The 21,179-nt window shown below is 38.1% G+C and overlaps 1 long non-coding RNA gene and 1 pseudogene across 11 annotated transcripts in view; one reads left to right on the top strand and one right to left on the bottom strand.

The window, feature by feature from the left end:
- Positions 1 to 21,179, top strand: part of LOC143663041 (uncharacterized) — a 286,695-nt gene that overhangs the window by 170,556 nt on the left and 94,960 nt on the right. The window lies entirely within an intron of this gene.
- LOC143663484 (small ubiquitin-related modifier 2 pseudogene) lies at positions 3,876 to 4,477 on the bottom strand (annotated as a pseudogene).

Raw genomic sequence — 21,179 nt, 5'->3', positions numbered from 1 at the left:
CTTTTCAGTTCTTCTATACATTCACCCAATATCTTCATGTCCTTCATTGATTTTTCCCTCAGCTCATTGATTGGATTTTTGATGTCATTTTGCATGTCTGTTTGAACATAATTAGTTGTTTTAACTCCTGTGTTTTGTTGCCAATGCTAGTTTTTTTTTTTTCATTGACTGGATCTTATCTTTGCTTTTCCTAGAATGACTTGTAAACTTTTATTGTGTCTAGGCATTTGATTTCCTTGGCTAATTTATTCTGGAGGTCCACTACACTCTTTTACCCAGGGTTTTATTGTTGTTTGGCTTTGTTCTCCATCTATTCTTTAGCATTCAGTTCAACTCATTCTAGACTTCTATGATAGCTTCTGAATAAGTGATCATATTTTAGTTCTTATTTTTTCTGGTTCTTGTCCTGCCTAAATGGAACCCTTTTTTGAGGAGTTCTCCCCAGATATCAATCTCAATAAAATTTTCCCAGACAAGACAAGCCCAGGTCTCAGGAGGAGGGTGTAATCATTATCAAGCTTCCCTCACCTCAGGGTGAGACCCAGCAGGTTGTCAGACTTTCCTATGAAGTATCTAGATTTTGTGCTGCTCCTATTCTGCCCATCATGTGGCACTTGTCAGCCTGCAGCTCCCCAGCAGTGTAAAGTGATGCAGTGACTTTAATTCTTAGCAGGTTCTTCCCACGAGGGGTGTGTTTGAGATTGAGGCTGAAGAGGAATGCAAGCTTACACTGCTTCTGATTCCTAGCTCCTTGTGACTGAATTCTCTGGAGGAGGTCTGCCACTTGAGCTGGGTCATATACCTCCCCCCCCTTTCTTCGGGAAGATAGCCCTTTATGGAATTTTCTCCCCTACTTGACTCATTGCTTTGTCCCTCAGCTCTGTCTTAATTCAGCCCTGGCCTGGGCCCCTCTAGCAATTGAAAATGTTGAGGCTCTTTCTAGTGAATTATTTAGAATAGTTTTTGAAAAGAAGAAAAAAAAAAGATACAAATAACTCTTCAGAGCCAATCTGCAGGCCCCAAGTTTCACCACTCAAGAGCCAGAGTTGGTATCCACCTCTATCTGTCCCCTCTTTCCAGTTCTTTGAGCTTGGCTGGCTCCAAAATCCTCCATCCTTATTCTTTTTTATTCAATTTATTATTTTTTCTCTCAGCCCCATCTCCTCTCTGCCAGGATTGAAACAGCAATTGAAGTTTGGCTGAGGTCCCTTCCCTTGCTCCCAGTAGAAATTACTCAAAGATATGCCCTTTAGGGAATTGTTTTTTCCAATTGACTACTTTGTCTCTCAACAGACTTTAATTCCTCCCTTGCCTGTGATTGTGCTGAAGCCTGAGAATGCCTGAAATTCTAAATACTGCTGGGCAGTTAAGTTAAAAAAGAAAAAAAGAAGAGAGAGAGAGAGGAAAAAAACCCTTTTCAAAGCAGTACTCCAGTCCAGGTTAGCCAATCGATCTGGAGTTGTTACCCAGCTCTATGACTCTATTCCAGTATTTTGAGCTGGTGCAACTCAAAAAAACCTTTTTTTTTTTTTCTGTCAGTCTTGCCCCTCTGTTTGAGGGATAAACCTCCAGTTTCCTTTCATGCCTGCTCCAAGTTTATCTGTACTCAGAGCTTGTATTCAGTAGTCCAAATTTGTCAATTGATTCCACAGTTGCAGCTTGGTTGAGTTTCCTTCCTTGCTCCTGGTGGAGAGAGACTATTTTTATCTCAGTGAACCAACTCTAAGACAGCATGTTGTGCCAGTGGGGGAGGCACAACACACTGCATGGCTTGGGAGACTTACAGTACTATGTGGGATCTCTGCTATTCCACCAGTTCCAGACTGTTTATGCTGTGTGTCAGGTCAATGAAGTCTTGTTGCAGATAGTTCCTGACTATTAACTAGCTGATCTAGAGGACTAAGTAAATTCCACACCTCAGTGTGCCACCATCTTGCCCTATCCCACCCTAAATCTTGACTGTATTTTAAAACTTCAACTTCTGCATGAGACAAAAGAAAAATATTTTATTTGGTACCAAATTTATATTTTCTGTAGTACACTATCTAATTTAACCTGCATGGTCAGTTTATTAAAACAATATAAATAAGTGGAACCTTGAAAAGGGAATGTTCCGTCACCACAAAGGACGTCCTTCGTGTTGCCCTCTTACAGTTAACCTCTCCCTCAAAACACTGACAAACATTAATCTATTCTCCATTTTTATAATTTTGTCAGTTTGATAATACTATATAAATTAAATCAAGCAGTATATTACAAATTTTTGAATTTGGCTTTTTTTTTTAATCCACAATAATTCACATAGGTCCATCCAAGCTGTTGTGAATTGATCATTTGTTCCTTTTTATGGCTGAGTAGTAATTCATAATGTGGGTGTCCCAGACTTTCTTTAACCATTCAACCCTTAAAGGAAATTTGAGTTCTTCCCAATTTGGGACTATTACAAATAAAACTGTCATGAATATTTGCATATAGCTTTTGGTATGAACATAAGTTTTCAATTCTCGTGGGTAAATAACCAGGAATGGCATTACTAAGTCATAGGGTAAGTATAAGTTTAACTTCATAAGAACGAGCCAAATGTTTTCCAAAGGTTGTACCATTTTGCTTTCCCACTAGCAGTATAAGAGAAGTCATGCTTCTCCAAATCCTTTAACAGTTGGTACTGTCAATATTATTTTATGTATTTCAATAGGATTTTACTGGTATCTCACTGTGGTTTTACTTTGCACTAAACTATTGGCTAGTGATGGTGAACATATTTTCACTTGCCTATTATATACCATTCATATATCTTCTTTGACAAAATAGACAAGGCTGTTGTCTATTTTCTAATTGGATTGTTTGTTTTCTTACTAACAAGTTTAGAATGTTTTTTTAACATATTCTGGAGTCCTTTCTTGAATATGTGATTTGCAAATAGTGTTTCCTATTCAGTGATCTGTCTTTTCCTCTGTTAACAAGGTTTTTTCAGCACAAACATTTTTATATTTTGATGTAAATTTGTTCACTTTTACATTATAGCTTTTTTATAGATTGTTACATCTGTAAGAATTCTTCACCCAATCCTATGTCACAAAGTTTCTCTTTTAGTCTCTTCTAAAAGATGTATAGTTCTGCATTTTACATTTAGATCTGAGGTCTATTTTGAGTCAACTGTTACATACAGTATGAGGTTTAGCTTGAGCTTTATTTAATTTTTGTCTGCAGGTGTCCAATGGTTCTAGCACCATTTGTTGAAAAAACTGTTCTTCCTCCATTGAATTGCATTTGAATTTTTGTCAAAAATCACTTGGGTATATTTTTGTGGATCAATTTCTGGGTTTCTTATTCTGTTCTGTTGAGCTATGTGCTTATCCCTTCACAAACACCACAGTGTCTAATTCACTGTAAAGACGCTGTAAGCTTATAACAGGCGTAAAAAAAATTTTACCCTAGCCTTTGCCTTCCCATACACATTTTTTTTTTTAAACAAGAATTTTATTTAAACAACAAAGACACTTGACTTGAAGGGAAAACTATCTAGGATTCATTTCTTTTAGAGTAATTTACCCCTACTTAAAGACAGATTGCCCTACATGTAATAGCTACATACAAAAAAGTTATAAAATTGTCCTTGGTTTTACAATGATAAATGAAAAACATTAAAATTCTCCAATCGAACAAGATATGCAAGGATTTTTTTTTATGTTGTTGGTTTTTGTTAAACAGTGAGAACAAAATAACTTACTGGAATATAAAGATAAGAGTTGAATGAGCATGCCACTAATGGAGAAAGGGGGTATTTTCACAGAACCAGTATTTTTCCCCATCCCATCTCCATTTGATGTCGATTAAAACATACCATTGGCCATTTAGTTAAAAAAAAAAACAAAACAATATGCTTGTGCACATACACCAGTTACTTTATGTACAATAAAGGAACAGGGAAGGGTAAAATAAAAGAATAGAGAAAACTATACTGTAGTAGTCAGGATGTGGTGGAACCAAATTGCGGTTTTTCTAATTGAGAATGTATTCTTGGTCTGTAGGAACCGAGTTCTGGAGTAAAGTAGCAGGCTCCCTTTTTAATAGACACCTCCTGTCTGCTGCTGGAACACATCAATTGTATCTTCATCCTCCAGTTCCAACTGTGCAGGTGTGTCTGTTTCATTGATTGGCTGCCCATCAAATCGGAATCTGATCTGCCTCATTGACAAACCCTGTCGTTCACAATAGGCTTTCATTAGTTTACTAAGTGGTGTATGCCTCTTAATCTTAAACTGCACCACAGAACCATCCTGCCCCGCCACCTTCAAATTAATATGATCGTTGTTCTCAGTCTTGACTCCTTCCTTGGGCTCTTCGTCTGCCATAGCGAGAGCCGGAGTCTCCTCAGCTAGCGCTTCACAAAAGAGGTACCAGGTCCACACCGAACGAGCACACAAGCAGCACCAGGAGCGGCAGAAGAAGGAGGCGGCAGTGGTGGAGGAGGGAGAGCCCATATACATTTTAAAATAAGCTTACCTGCATCTACAAAAAAAAAAAAAAGAAAGAAAGAAAGAAACTTTGGTGGGTTTTTGAAAGGAATTGTGTCAAATCTGTAGCTCAATTTGGGCAGAATTGACATCCTTATGATGCTGGGTCTTCCAATCCATGTACCTGATCTACTTCATATATTTACATTATCTTTGCTTTCTTATGGGTTTCATGACTTTCTGCGTTTAGAGTCTATTTGTGTTTTTTCTAGATATATACATGAGTACATCATTTTTTAGTGATTAGAAATGATTTGTGTCTTGAATTTTGGTTTCCAATAGATTATTGGTATGCAAAGTGATCTTTCAGATTACATTTCTATTTAAGCAGGTCTGAGTAGCTGTGATGACTTTCCTCTTCAATTTTTCCTGTTAGGTCTTACTTACAAGTAGGAGCTTTGAATGAAAATGAGACCTCAAAGTAAAACTTGGTTTTAGAATCAGCAGGAAGAAAAATGACTTTCTTATAGTAGTCACATGTAGTCTGGAGCTATAAGTGTTATTTTTAGATTTTGAGATCTCTGCTATATATGTATAACCTGGTATCTCCCTGGAACTTTGGCTACCTGTATGACACCTAAGACTCCAAGTTGGAGTTTTTCAGCTCTGAATATCAGCATTTCTATACACAACAACGGTTAAAGAAATGAAAAAATGAGATCAGCTTTCAATTAGAAATAAGAATGAAGCTGAATGGGTTGGCATTAAAGTAATTCAAAATACAAGGGTAATGATGACATCATCTGTATTTTAGAACTTAATCTTCTGTGAAGTTCCAAAGGTAGACAGTTCATTTTATCCCAAACTTAAATTTTCTGTAGTGCATAATCTAACTCAACCTGTTTGGATACCTCATTTAAACAACCCAAACGCATGGAGCCCAGAATGGGGATGAGGGTTTGTAATTTTATATGGCTTAAGGTAATACTTGGATACATCCCGAAGTAATGCCTGGATACATCCAAGAGTATGTTGGACAGATAATTAAAAAGTATTGGCCAAGTCCATTGAGGGACATGAAAGAAAAATATGCAGCTATTAAGCTTTACCATCTGGGAAACGATACTTTCTCAAACATTAGGGACTCCCAACTCACTAGGCCAAGGTTTTGATCTTGAGGCTTGCTTTTGTGAAGCTTATTTCTATAGTGGAAAAGTTAAGCCTACCTATAGTTATGCCTAAGAGTTACTTACAGAAAACCTCTGTTGTTGCTCACATGTGGCCTCTCTCTCTCTCTCTCTCTCTCTCTAAGCCTAAGTCTGCAAGTAAAATCAAGACCCTCCTTGCTATGTGGGACATGACATCCAGGGGTGAAAGTCTCCCTGGCAATGTGGGACATGACTTCTAGGGATGAGTCTGCCCCTGGCGCTGTGGGATTGACAATGCCTTCCTGGTTAAAAGAGGGAAATGAAATAAGGTATCGCTGGCAAATAGAGTTCAAGGAGAGTTGAAAGACTATTCTGGAGGCTTACTCTTATTGCAAGTTTCAGCTAGATGTTGTCAATAACCATGGTTTGCCAATCCCCAACCAAAACTGTTCCGTTAACCCTAAAGAATATTTAAGTCTCTATGTGAGTTTCTACAAAAGTTTCATGCACTAAGATTATTTTCCAGAAACCTACAACCTCCAGGTTGGTTCCTAGGCCAGATAAGTCCTGAAACCCAGAGAAGTCAGCCTCTCCAAGAACATCAACTAGTTCCATCCCCCAATTCCATGTTATTGACACTCCTTTCCAACATGAAAAAGTTAGAATAGAATAGCCCAAATACCCTTAACGATTGGGACAAGCATCAAAGGAGAAGGAGGAGTTATAACAGAGAAGATAGGACTTAACAGATGAGTATGTTGCTGAATCATTATATTGATATTTCTTTTAGTTTCTAGTATATTGTAGCAGCTAGGAGGAAAACCTAAAATTATGGAACTGTAACCCATACCAAACTCTGAAAACTGTTCTCTAACTACGTGTTACAATGTACTTTGAGATCTATTGCTTCTTTGTATATATGTTATATTTCACAATAAAAAATGTAAAAAAAAAGGACAAAAATGGCTGTTAGATGACTAGCCTCCATATGAAGGTTGAGGGTATAATTATTTTCATACAACACTCACTACATAATAAGCCTTAGTTTTTCCCATGTGATTTCTTCTGATAACAGACACTATTCTGTAACTATGGCTAAGCATAAGGTTACCTGTGTACTATCAAAAGAAGAGATGCTGCCAAACAGATATTTAATTATTTTCAGCTCCATTTCTCTTTCCCATATTTTGCTGCACTTGACTCTGAGCTCATAGATTTTCTGGGTCCTGATGACCAGATCAACTTTCATTTCTTCTGTAGCCTCTTTGTAGCATATTAGGATTTGGTGCTGTTTCTGAGTGGTCATCCATCAACTCATTTCTATCTCCTTGTCTTTGGGAATTTGCTGAAATCCCTCCACTGTCATCAGTAGTAACTCTTCCTCCTCCAGTGTGGGTGCATTTGTTTTTATACTTCTTGAGTTTTATTTCAGAGGATTCTCCAGAGAGACAAAAAGTAAATACAGGGATTGAGTCCCTCACTTGGAACATGACAGTCCTGTCCATGGAGTCAATAAATGAATGCATGAATAAATACATGAATCTTCAACTCCTCAAAAAGATTTGTTAAATAAGTGAGTGGGAATGAGGTGGATTTTTGGAATGCACAAGCAGAAAAAGCCTAACAGAGAATATAATCAACTTCGATAACAAAATCAAACCAAGGTTTTTCCAAGTTATGATAGGGTTAATTCAATTCAGAAGTTCCTTTCAATATTTTTGAAGCACATTTTTCTTTACATTGGGCAGGCACCCAATTCATGCTTGTGGAACTGAACTGAGCATATTCTGCTTTTGCCATGAAGTGATCACAGAGTAATTGTTGTCCTGATGTTCAGTGACAATTTCAGCAGATGCACCAAGAGCAATTTCCTGCAATAATCTGTCTAAATATTACTTGTTCTTTTCCTACCTCACCTCCTGCTCATGCCTTAGCTGAGGGATCTTGAAAACATTGTTGTTGTAGAGGCAGATTTCAGCCTTCATCTTCAACTCCTTCCCTTCACTTTCCCTACAAATTAGCCACACCACTTTGCAAGTTATTCTTTCTGTTCTCTTTGAACTTTCCAAACTCTATGCTCTTATTCATCAGATCACTTTCCAAGGAATGTATTCCTTCATTCTGTCCCATTCTGCTTACAAGGGTACACTGGACTGAATAATTCCCCTTTTCCTAATTCGTGCTCATCTGGTACCTGTGGCTATGAAGTTATTTGAAAATAGGATCTTTGCAGATGTAATCAAATTCAGATAAGGTCATACTGAATTTCAGTGGGCCCTAATCCAATATGACTGGTGTTCTTATAAGTAGAGGGAAATTTGGATACAGTGACACAGACACATAGTGAGAATGACATGTGAAGACAGAGGCAGAGGTCGAGTGGTGTGTCTCCAAGCCAAAGAATGTCAACGATCCTCAGCAACCACCAGAAACTGGTTTAGACAAGGAAAGATACTACTCTACAGACTTCAGAGAAAGCGTGGCACTGCTGACTCTTTGATTTCAGAATTCAGTTCCCCAAAAGTGTGAGACAATACATTTCTGTTGTTTTTGTTATGGCAGCCCTGGGAAACTAACACCCAAGGAATGACGGCTATCACCTACCCATGTCTTGGACATGTTGGCTAACGCTGTGCCAATTTGATTCTCTCTCCAGCGGATTTGAAGCTAAGAGCCAAGATGCCTAGTTATGAAAAATGGCTAAAAGCTATTTTTCTCTGGCAGCATCATAGAGAGAATAGCTATGTGTTTCTGATTCAATCGGGGTTCCTGGATTTCATAAAGCTTGGTATTCAATGTTTCCTTTATGTACCCATTCAAGAAACTCTTTCTTTTCCTTAAGACAATTAGTTTAATTTTTCCTCTGCTTCTTTGTGCATCTTAACCCAGCTTAAATCTTATCTTCTGAAGTCCTTCCTTGCCTGTCATTTAATGATAGGCTCAAAGTCCTTTCCTGCAGGAAAACTTTGCTATCTCATGAAAATAAAAGCCTTTACCTTCATTCTCCGAGATCACATAGTTCTTTGCCTTCATCTCTTTTATAGAAATTGACCTCATACTTTTTCTGAAGTATGTTTAAACTTCATGAATATCACCCTGCATGAGACTCCTTTTTCCTTGAAGACATGGGACATTTTACTTTTCTCTACAATGCTAGCATGATTCTGAGGGTTGAATTGTATTCTCCGTGCCAAAAATATGTTGAAGTCCTATCCCCTTGTACCTCAGAATGTGATCTTACTTGAAAATAGAGTTGTTTCAGATAGAATTATTTAAACTCAGATGAGGACATAATGGAGTAGGGTGGGCCCCTAATTAAATATGACTGGTACCCTTTTAAGAAGACGAGAAAAGACATGTAGACATAGAGAGAAGATGACCATGTGTTGATGGAGGCAGAGATTGAAGTGCTGCAGCTACAAGCCCAGAAGTACATAGGATAGCTGGCAATCAGAAATGAGAAGAGGCAAATAAGTTCTCGCATACAAGTTTCAGAAGAAGCATGGCCCTGCTGACACTTTGTTTCCAGATTTCTAGTCTACAGAACTTTAAGAGAATAAATTCATATTTTTAAGCGACCAAATGTGTGGTGCTTGGTTATGGAAATCCTAGAAAACTTTTATACATATATTTGCCCACAGCAAATGCTGAAAACACAGTTGTTTAATTTATTAGCTTACATCCTAGAAAAAGCTTCATTGACTATACAGAAGATACTGAGAGTGACACTGATTCAGAAGCCATTTTATTCATAGCAGCAACCAGTTCTTAAGTGTGGGCTATCTCATGACTGTCCTCTAAACCATCAGGTGAGATAGACAATGTTGTACCACTTTCCAGATAAGGAAATGAGGTTCAGAGAGTTGAAATGATTTGTCCAAGGTTGCACAGATTGAGAAGGAGCTGCAATTGAATTCCAGTTCTGACCATAAAATGCATGCTCTGGTTTTGAAATGCTTTGTCACCTTCTCTCAGCCCCTAAAAAGAGGCTATTCCTTTCTCACATCACCCTTATTTCCTGGGCACTTGTAGGAGCAAGTGAACTGGGAGAAGTTGAAAGGGGATAATTCTTAGCCCAATCTGCAAAAGTTCATACTCTGAACACTGAAAAATAAAAAGACCTGCTCAGGAACAGCAATCTGTTTCTAACGAAAGAATAGGTACAAAAAGAGTCTTGCTAGTGTCATTGTTTTGCAATGAACCAAGCTGTTCTTGCAAGTGAAGGAAGATATTTTGAAAAGAATCATTGATAAAATATCGCAGGGGGATTAAACAAATGATGGAATAAAATATTCTCAATTATTCAACACCCGGAAGTTAGAAGAAGCAGGGTTTATTTTTACGCATAGGACATTATCAGAATCAGCGTAAGCATCAATAGGCACTTGTATGTCTGTGGGCCTGTTAGACTCCAGGTATGGAGTCAGTAAATCACATTTTCAAGCTCTTCACTGGGGAAGGCATTTTATCCCTACTTTAGAGATTAGAAAGTTGAGGCTCAGAGAAAGATTCTTGCCCTTGTTCACAAAGAACCTGGCAAAGTTAGAATTCAAACTTAGACCTTGTCTCATTTTCCAGTGCATTTTTACTGTGCTACAGTGTGTTGGCAAAAGTCTTATGATAAAGAGTAGTAGTGGATGAAACAGTCAAAGATCATCCCTACGCAGAGACAACCCTACTGTGAGATCCCATGTCAGCCTTCATTGTGTGCTGTTGGGTGCTCCCGATTCCATCCTGGATAACACTTTTATAAATGATATGCATGGTGACAGAATCAGGTTGTTCATGAAATTTCTTGATAGTACAAGAGAGAGAGGGATTGATAGCATATATGATTAGCAAAAGAGATCAGGTAAAACAATCTCCAGAGAGGCTCAAATGTTGGACTAAAATAGCATGAGTCAAGACGAAATTGCTCATGAGAAGAGGGAAAAACTCATTTCATCTTGTAAATGCAAGAAGGGCGGTGTCTGTTCAAACAGCTGTTTACTGCAAAATAACTGCAGGCATTAGCTGATCCCAAGCCTTATGTGCACCAACAGAAGAGTGATGGCTTGCATAAGCAGTGCTGCAGGGGCCAGAGAATTATAGCCCCTGTTTCTGCACATTAGACAGATCACAGGTGAAAGTAAAGTGCTTCATTCCTGGTGCTTCTTTTTAGGGAATGTAGACATACCAGAAATTTGGAAGGAATTCGTGCTTGCTCATTTGCATATGTTGGTCTCTCGGCTTAGAATACCTTTCCTTTGGTGCCACTAAGTGAACTCAACTCACCTTTAGAAGTCTCTCCTCAAACATTTCCTCCCCTGGGGAGCCTTTGTTGTCAACTTCAGGCAGAAGGCATGTATATGAAAGGAATGGTCACAAGTCAAGTTTGTGGTGATTTCTGTCTCCCTACTGGGGTGGGGGGAACAGAGTCTCCCACCCACATCTTTATGCCACATGCCCCATAATCTACTCCACACAAGCATAATGGGTTATTGTCAATATGTAACTTCTATTTGCATACTGTGCAAAACATTTTCTGAAGATTTAATTAATATCCAATATGTCAATGAGCCAGCAACGAAGGCTCAAAATTTTATTTTATTTTATGCCTTGAGCCTTTAAACCTCTCTTTATCCATGTAACATAATAAAAGGGGTATGTTCTTTCATCATCCTACAATGCTCCAATTCAGAGCAATGCAATCTGAGCTGTGTCAAATAGTGTATTGTGAAATATTGAATTTCACAGAAAGACAGAGGTTCAATTTATTTATTTATTTTTTGCAGGCATGCCCATGTAATCAGAAGAATAGGCCCACTGCAGATTTTTCTTTAGACATGATACCTAAGGAAGATGAAAGTGCAATTACATTCCGCTGTTGTGAGGCCATTTGAAAGAAGTTAAAGCAGGTGTTTGAGATAGAGAGCTCAGAGACAAAAGATGCTTTCCAAACAATGAGTTGTGGAGAGCATCGAGCTAGGGAGAAGGATGGGTATTTTTAAAATGATGACAAGCAACAATAGGCCTGGGAATCATTTCAAGTGTCTCTCAGGCATCAGTCAAACAATAATTCTCTGTTTGTTTGTTGGGAGCCAGTGAACTTACCTAGAGAACACTTTCAACTCGACTGAACATAATTGCTTCCTGAAAATAGATTCTGATGAGTGAATCGAGACTACTCCCTTCTAGCTGAAGCCTTTTGATATTTTTTCAAGTTTGCAAAGCACTTTCACACACATTGTCTCAAGCAATGTTCCTAGCTCTATGCTAGGCACTGTCGATGCCACAATGGATAAAATCAGACGTGATTGTGATTTTCGTCCTTGAGAAACTAATCAGGTGGTGGTGGAGATAAACAATAAGCAAATAATCCCACAAGCAAGCATATCAATATAATTCTTTTTATCATATCAGAATTTTTAAATTAAATCCATTAGAAATGCCTCGGAGGCAGTGTGGGAATAAGGGTGGCTTAAAGGAAGGCTTTGCCCTCATGCATTTCAATTCAGTGCCCGGATTTTGTTTGATATGTTGATGCCTGCAATAAGTCTTTGCCTGAAAAACAAATTTCATTGCATACAAAATGTCAAAGACCCCTGCCCTCTACCTTTTGGAGAATGGGGAAATTTGCTATGTGATGGAATAATTGTATTTTCCAGGCAGTGGCACTGTTTCTAGGCACAGCACTCCTGCGTTTATTTTCCTGGATCTCACTGTATTTACATGGGGAAAGATTCTGAATTCCTTCAGGAGTGAGACCCCATTTTCACAGACTCTTGCAAGTGGCTGGAGGGGAGCAGATCAGTCCCTGGTTCAGTATGCCAATAGGACATATCCATAAGTGCACCTGCAGCATTCACTTGATTAGTGTTTAAGGCTCCATTTCTGCTCATGGAGAGATATCTGACCTTTGCAAGATAAGCCAGCTCTCCTTATAAATTGCCATGCAGATTCTGATTTCCCTTTTAAAGGTCAGCCTTATTGTCTTGGTCTTTGGTCTTTCAACTTTTGGCTTTCTGCTGGTCTTTTCTTCAAGGTCAGTTGCAGGGGCTAATTAACAGAGGGCGAGGCTAATGGCTCCCTGGGCCCTTGACTTCAGTGTGCTTCTTGGGATTACCATGGTCACTCTGAAGGGAAAATGCAGTATGATATAGAAACAGCAATATATCCCCATTTAAGCTTCTGCTATTGGTTTCGGAACCTTCCAGAGGACACCATTCAAGAAAATTGGGTATTCACATTTTGCATCAATGATTTGAGCAGATATTTGAGTCTAACCAGCCATTACAGCCAACTTGGACAACCCATGGGATCTTTCTGGAAATTTTCCCCTCATCCATAAAATGGGTGGTCATGCATCTATGTGATGATGTTAAGAATTACTGATTGCATATGTAGAATGGAATGATTTCTAAATGTTGGGTTAATTTCTTTTTTTTTCTTTAATTAAAAAAAAAATGGGTGGGTGGGCCAAGAGGTCCTGAGCTAGCTATGCAAGCCAAAAGATTCAATGATGCTTCGATCAACCTTTAACATTCATAGTCCTCATATCTTCATCTTATCTAAAGAGATCTTACATAGACCATTTGACTACAAGTCTTTTCATCTACAAAGTAAGTATAATGTCAGTTTCATAGGACTGGGAAAATCAAATGAGATGAAATGTATGAGCTCATCCTCTTTCTCCTCCTCAACAGCCTCACCCAAGTTCTACATGTCTTTGACTTCTTTTTATCTGCCTTGTCACCTTCCTCTTCCTTCATCATTCACTATGGTTGTCATCATATCCTTCTTTTTACTCCTGATAGCCTCACAATCCTTTCACCCCATGTAAGTCACCTACTAGCATGGCATTTAGGGCCTGTGTTACATGATTCAATTTGTGACTCATGGGTCATTCATTCGCAGTGTCAACCATTCACTTTTAATGTATTTAGCACCATCTGAATGAAGGACCCTCTGATGTCCTATTGCATGTTTACAGTCTTTCATAAAGGCAGACTTCAAGGTTGTAAGTTCAATAATTAATGAAAAAGTGTTTGAAAAGACATTTAGCAAAGGGAACCTGTTGTCTTTTTTAGGTCATGAAAAATCTTTCTGAAAAAAATGACATTTGACTGATACACTCTGCATTCATTTCACACATAATTGCTGATTTCGAAGTGTGTACCAGGCCTTATTCTATGCTCTAGAAAATTCAGTAGTGCACGAGATGGACAAAACTTCCTGCCCTCTTGAAGGTTATTCTATTATCCACATGTTTCTGCAATGTAAAGATTGAAAAGAAGAGTGCAACAGATGAAGGAAGAGTTTGGAGTTGAGAGCATGCTAAGTTCCAGTTAGAGTCACAGATGGTTACATAGTTAGGCCACATGAGTCTCTTATAAAATTTCTTTCAATTAGCTAAGCTGTAAGACTATGTGCTATTTCAAAACCATGTCTGTATTTGCTCTAAAATTATCATGGACCATGGTCTTCTGAGCCTTCAAGCAGCCCATATAGAATAACACATGAAATTTCATTTTGAAGTTTGAGTAAGGAAAACATTTGTCTCCTCTGGGCAATTGAAACATTCCTTCCAGTGATAATGAAATTATCTTAGCCTGTTTTTCTTTTTGCTCTGGCTTTCAGAAAGCTCAATTAGGTATTGATCTTTATTTTTCAAATATTTGCTTCCCTGTTCATTTGTTTTAAATTTCACATTTCTATTTTATTGGCATTGCTCCATGAATGCTGTTTTCTATGAGTTAGTCTACACTCCTAATGTAGGTCCTGGTTAGAAAACTGGCAAGAATGACAGAATTTTCTGAGGTTATTTCCATTTGTCTTACTATATCTCCAATAGTATGCAATGCAAAGATAACACAAAGGGCCACGAGGAACTGGACCCTCTTCTCATTTGCATGAAGCTTTGGCATCTCTCTTCACTTATATTTTCATATTTCTCTATTGGCTGGGTTTCTCTGATTATTCATGTTTCCCTATATCTGCTAATTTTGTCTCACATGTAGCTTTGTCAGCCCATGGTCCTCCAATCTCTGACTCTCCCTTCTGGTAATTTCAGATAATTTATTTTGGCTTCTGTCCATATTGCTTGTTATCTTGGTCCCACTGCTTTCCTCTCTTAAACTAATGAGTGAGGTATCTGATTAGGCCATCTTTTTATTGAGTTCATAGGTCAAAATTGAGATGTCATTAATTAGCCCACACCTGGGTCAGGTGCCCACTATGGTCTAATTGGCCATGGTTAGCTGAGGTCAGCTGTTCTTCTCCACAGATGGGGAAGCTATCTTTGGAATGAGGAAAGGCTGGAACAGGAACAATGAAGGCTCTGATTAACTGGCTTTCCCAATGCAGCTTAGGGATAGGGTTGGAGAACCTTGATAAATTCATCAAGCATTGTAGTGTTTTACCATGTGCTGTGATTTGGGCCTGGAACTTGGAGTGCTTTTTTATTCCTATACTGCCTTCTTTCCATTTCCTTTCCTGCTGGTCTTGCCTCCATCTGTTGAGGCTCAGCCCATCCATCTCCTCTGTAAGTAAAGTTTCCTCGGCCACTCTCCCCATAAGACTCCCCGTCTCTTCTCAGAGAATCTTGTGCCCTTTTCTATTACAGTCTTTCATCCTTCTATTTCAGTTGCCTTTACCTATTTGGTTCTCCTATTAGATTCTGACAATCATAATGACAGGCTTTACCCTTCATTTCTATGCATCTATCTCCTGAAACAGTGTCTGTCCCATAATAGGATGCACTTTGTTATGGAGGCAGGGAATTGGAACTTTCCTCTACCCCAAGTCAGAATAAAAGCAGTTTTCCCAGAGCAGGTCCTCAAATCTATACAGCTATTCTCCAAAATGAAAATTAAAAGTCCCAGACCACGCACTGAGACCATAACCAAATGTTTATGTGCTTCCTTGAAACTTGTTCCTTTGTCAATCTCTTCTTATCTCTCTCTTAAACCCACAGTTTTTGTCATCTTGCCTCCACACTTGCCACTTTCTTATAATCTATCAGCCCTTTTCTTCTTTATCTTCTGTGTAACTTCTATTGTCTTTATGTTGAAATAAAATCATTATGTGTGTATGTGTTTTTACTTGAAAGCATCCAGATATAGACTTTGAGGATATTTGCTTTAAAAGATTGGGGCTTACTACCCCCTGTGTGGGACATGACATCCAGAGATGAAAATCTCCCTGGTGACATGAGAGAGGACTCCCAGGAATGAAACCAGACCTGGTACCATGGGATCAACAATTCTATCCTAGCCAAAAGGGGGAAAAGAAGTGTAATTAATTACGTATCAGTGGCAGAGAGAGTTCAAATAGAGTCAAGAGGCTATTCTGGAGGTTGCTCTTACACAAGCTTCAGGTGGAACTTGCTACCTGTCATAACCTGCCAACTCCCAACCAGGACCATTCTAGTCAATTCTAAAGAACACCTAGGACAATTTATAAGATTCCACAAGTGTTCCAGGCACTAGATAACTTTCCAGAAATCTGCAACCTCCAGATGGGTCCTTAGCACAGATAAGTCCTGAAACCTAGCCCAGCCTCTCCAGAACATAAGACAGTTCCATCTTCCTTTTCCATATTAGTGACAGACCCTTTCAATATTAAAAATTTAGAATTGTCATAGCCCAAACAACCCCAATGAGAGGTACGGAAAGATTAAAGATGATGGTGGAATTATACATAGAAGATAGGACTTAACAAATGAATATGAATGCTGAATCATTAAATTGATATCTCTTTTAGTCTCTAGTATTTTAGAGCAGCTGGAAGTAAAACCCTAAAATTGTGAAATTGTAACCCATGTCAAAGTCTGAAATATGTTCTACAACCAATTGTGGTGCTGTGCTTGGAAATTTGTAGCTTTTCTGTGTATATGTTATTGTTCATAAAAAAAGTCGATTGTGATGATAAAAAAGTATTTAAGCCTGCTAGTCTCCTATATTCTGGAGCAGCTAGAAGGAAAAATATGAGAGAATTATGACAAATTCTGGGATCTATCCTGTAACCACTATTTCAAGAGTACTTTGACAATTATTGTTTTTTTTATATCTTTGCTTTGTTTATATGTTATGCTATACAATAAAAAAGTTAAAAAATGAAAAAAGATTTGGGATTTAGAATCTACGGGTATGGGAACCAGCTCCATTTCCGAGTAATTAGGCAACCACGAGTACGTCATTTATTTCCTCATCTATAAAATGGGGAGCACAATCCTTGCTCTGCCCACTTAAAGAACTTTTGAGACTATCTAGTGACATAAGGAGTGGAAGGGAATTTTATACTTTGAAAATGTTCATGACAGATACTATCCATGTTCTTTTTCTTGTTCCATCCTATCTCGTCTTCTCTGCTTATTTACCACCTTTGACTTCCAGTTAGAATTTAACTCTATTTTCTTGGCAATAAATCTTTCTAAAACTGTGAATTCAATTAAAATACATTAACTTTATTGAGCACTTGTTATGCTTTGGGATTTGCACAAATTATACACTGAAACCACATACAAAGTGCTTTTATTTACTTTTATCTGCAGATGATTATATTGAAGAATTTAGATGTTCAATAACTTGCTATAGGTTCCATGTAGAAGTTATAGAGTCCAGATTTAAACCTTTATCTGTTTGGCTCCAAAGTCTATGCACTTAGCCATTATTCCATATCACCCTTCATGCCTTGTGACCCCCAAATCTATCACTTTCACTCTCCAACTAATATTTCATTCACAATCTTCTCCAAATATTATTCCAGAAATTCTTGTCAAATTAGTAGATGTTATTTGTGATCACAGCCACATAGCATTCAATAAACCTTCCTATACCTTCTGTATTCCTTAAGCAGATGATTCATTTTCTCCTTGTAATTTTGGTCTCACTTGTCAGTCTATGTAATTGGATTTTAAGTTCCCTAGAAAGATTGGGGGTGATATCTACATGTTCTATTACCTATCTTGTTCATTTTTTGGGCACAAGTTAATGTAAAAGGTAATTATGTTTAATATGAGAGTTTGAAGTTTATAATGTCACACATCATAATGTTCAATTTCAAAATTTGAAATCTTTTATTCTTTTCCCTAAGGTAGCAGAAATTATTGATGCAGAAAATGGAAATGGGAAATTTTGAGTTGTGAAGGGATTGAGAAAGTCACATAATCAAGACTTTTGATTTTGGAGGTGAGAAAATTGAGGCCCAGGTTAGGGAAGTAAGTAGTCTTGTGCATTACAACCTTTGGATTTTGAGTGGTTCAAATTATGATCTCTTATATAATTTATCATTGTGCATCTAAGAATGGCAACATGAAAGAGCAGAGACAAGAGTGGAAAATAAGGGCGGAAAATGAATTCTGAGTCCTGCTCTCCCACCTGCTGTGAGATGCCAAGCATGCATTTCATGATTTTCACATTCATATAACTCTTAGGAAATGGGAGCAATGCCCAGTGTACAAGTTATTTTAAAGGCTTCCCAAACTTGGATATTCTGTTCATTAAGGTTGGCACTCGGTTCTGTGAGTGAAGAACATGGTGTAGAAGATAGGATATTTACTTTTAAGGAACTTTATAAGAAGTTTTGTGTTGAAAACATATACATGCACAGACACTCTCCATGAAGCTGAGAACAGCACTCTAAATTTATGCTGAGATGCATGAAAATATCAACTCAGGTTTTATAAATTCAAGGATAGTGCCTTATGAATTAGCATCATCAGATAAACTCTCATGATGAAAGCAAAACTTTGAATAAGGCCTTGAAGGAACATATAAAGAGGAGTGGAAAAAATGTCCAAACAGAAAAAACAGCACAGACCAATGTGTAGAAGTGAGAATTAACCTAATAGGAAAGGGAGGCAAAGGAGACCTCATGGCTGCTGTGAAAGATGATTCTAAGGATGGTGATTAAAAATTTTGGAAATGAACATTTAGCTTTAGAGCTCTAAGTAAGACAGACAGCTTTGCCAATTCTAAAAGATGAGGGGGATTAATCAAGAATCACTAAAATTTCGATGAGATAAACATTATGGAAAGGAAGTCCCAAGGACTGGGAGTTAAAATGGGGTACCCAGTCAAACTGTTCTCTGGAATATCTGCTTTATCACCCATCCCATTCACTCCCTACCCTTTCTTTAATGCTTCTAGATGATGCTGCACAACTCTTTGCTATAGAACTGTTACATAGTTCTCCTCTACCACAGTGTGAGTTCATAGAGACCAAGAATGTTGCCCTCCATATCCTTGTAACCCCAATACCTAACACTGAGCTTAGCATATACTAGATAGATTGAGGGAATGGAGTATCATTTTTCCCCTTCTATGAAGAACACATAGCTATGCAAAGCTTTTTTCTAAATGGACTCGGCCATGGAAGCACTACTGCTTTAGTGAACTATGAAGCTGGGATGAGTTCATATAGGGGTGGTCTTCTCTCTCCCAATGTTGTGTGCAATTATTGCTTAGCAATTCTATGCAGTTATAGTACTTGATCAGCAGGCAAACACAATCTCAATTTGAAAGAGCAATAATTTAATGCATGCATGGATGTTTTGGCTGTATCATGCAGTAACATCATTAACTGCAAAGAGGTATGGAAGAGGAAGAGGTGTCTGGGAGTCTACAATTATTGTTTTGGAATATTGTATTGCAATTCCTTCTTTTCCTCACTTGAATCTCATGTTTACGAAAAGGAGAGGAATGGATTTCAGAGGGGGATTAAGTAAATAAGTCATATTAAACTGACAAAATGGGTAAATAGAATATAATGTGGAATGAAATGTAAATTAGATTTAGGCAAACACTTTTATACAGCCTCATCATCCAACCCTATCCAACTGCTTCAGATTCCTATGGAGGCTTCGGTGCATGGTTCTATTACATGTTGCCACTCAAGGGCATTTGATGTTTTCTCTCTCTGGAAATTCATTTGCATTTAAATGATTTGAAATAATCATAAAAGCCAAGTGCTATGAAGTTTGAAATTAGTTACTGTCTATAAATTGCTATGCCATTAAAAGATGATTGTGGAGAGCTTTGCTGTCTCAAATGTAGGCAGATTAAAATCTAACAAAGTACACCTTGTTACAAACCTGTAAAGAATGATGGGATGCAGAGTTAAATTGATTTATTCTCCTACCAGTGCCTATAAACTCAATGTACTTGAGTTTATTCTCAAAGCAACAAACTTTTTCATTTGGCCTATTTCTGTCCTCTGTGGACAGTTTACAGAAGTTGCTGACTTTCATTCTAACTGGAAAAATGAAAGGAGGGGAACTGGGTTGCATTTGCTTTTTAAAATGGAGCATTTGGGTGGCACATTTTGGGAGGAAAGCTTGGACACCATCAGGTGTGTTTGAAGGATTCAGTTCAGAATTATCTCTAACATAGAAACTACCCTTTTGCCCATCTTATAAGGCCCATGAAACAGTATCATAATTGTCAAAAGCGCAGACTCAGAAGTCAGATATTCTGGTTTTAAATTATAGTTCTGACAATTACTTGGCTGCATGATCCTGGGAAAGTTGCTTAATTTTCCTTATTCCAAATTGGGAATAATAATAACAGCATCTGTATTATAGGATTATGATGAAATTAGAAAAAAATAATGTATTTGAGCATTTGGTACAATGTCTACTCTATGCCAAGTACTCAACAAGTGCGAGCTGTTCTTTTTATCAAGTTATATCTAAAATGCTTCCTTCTTTGCTCTGTCCTAGTCTTAAAGCTCGAGATGGTTTTCACACATGCCCTCAAAACTGTTTGATGCGCCTTCCATATAAAAGTGGGTTTTATGTTTCTTCATTTTGTATCTGGGCTCCTTGATTTTTTGCCAGTAGAATAAAGAGGAAATGATGCCATTCCAGTTTCTGGGTACAATTAGGAAGAAACTAGCAGTTTCCACTTCCTTGCTTTTGAAATGCTCATTCTTTGATTACAGTCACCATGCTATGACGAAGCTCAAATCACCCCAGGGAGAGGCTCATGTGCATAGAAACTAATAGCCAGAACTAACTAACTAGTCAACCATGTGACAGTACTTTCTTGGAAGTTAATCCTGCAACCTAAAAGGCTGACTAATGAGGAAAAGAAGTAATTGTTCTCCTTTTCAGCCACTCAATTTAGTGGCAGCAATAGATAATCCAATGTTATTTGGACTTTTCACCAGCCATTAATCTGCATTACCTAGTCTAAAGATTTGCCTCAATCTGACCCTTTGTTTCATTTCATTCCTCACTGCCTTAGATAGGATTTATAACCCACTTCTGGCCCCCAAGAACCAAACCCCAGCTCTGGATTGCATACAGATACAACTTGTACAACCTCATCTCCCCAACCCTTCACTACAAAGGAAACAATTTGGCCATCTGGTCACAAACCAAAAGCATCTCTAAGACTTCTCAAAGCTGCAACTTGGCTTGTGAAAAGAAGGTGCAATGAGAGAAGTAATGGAGGCAAGCTAGGGTAGCTGGGGAGAAGTGGAATGAGGACTAACTGCAAAATGAGCAGCTGCTTCTTCTGGGCTTTGCAATCCTACTGCCTACTAAAGCCCTTCACATAACTGGCTTGACCAGTATACTCCCAATGATACC

This window comes from Tamandua tetradactyla, chromosome 19 (assembly GCF_023851605.1).
Source record: "Tamandua tetradactyla isolate mTamTet1 chromosome 19, mTamTet1.pri, whole genome shotgun sequence".
Taxonomy (NCBI): Eukaryota; Metazoa; Chordata; class Mammalia; order Pilosa; family Myrmecophagidae; genus Tamandua; species Tamandua tetradactyla.
This window is presented reverse-complemented; position numbering and strand designations above follow the sequence as displayed.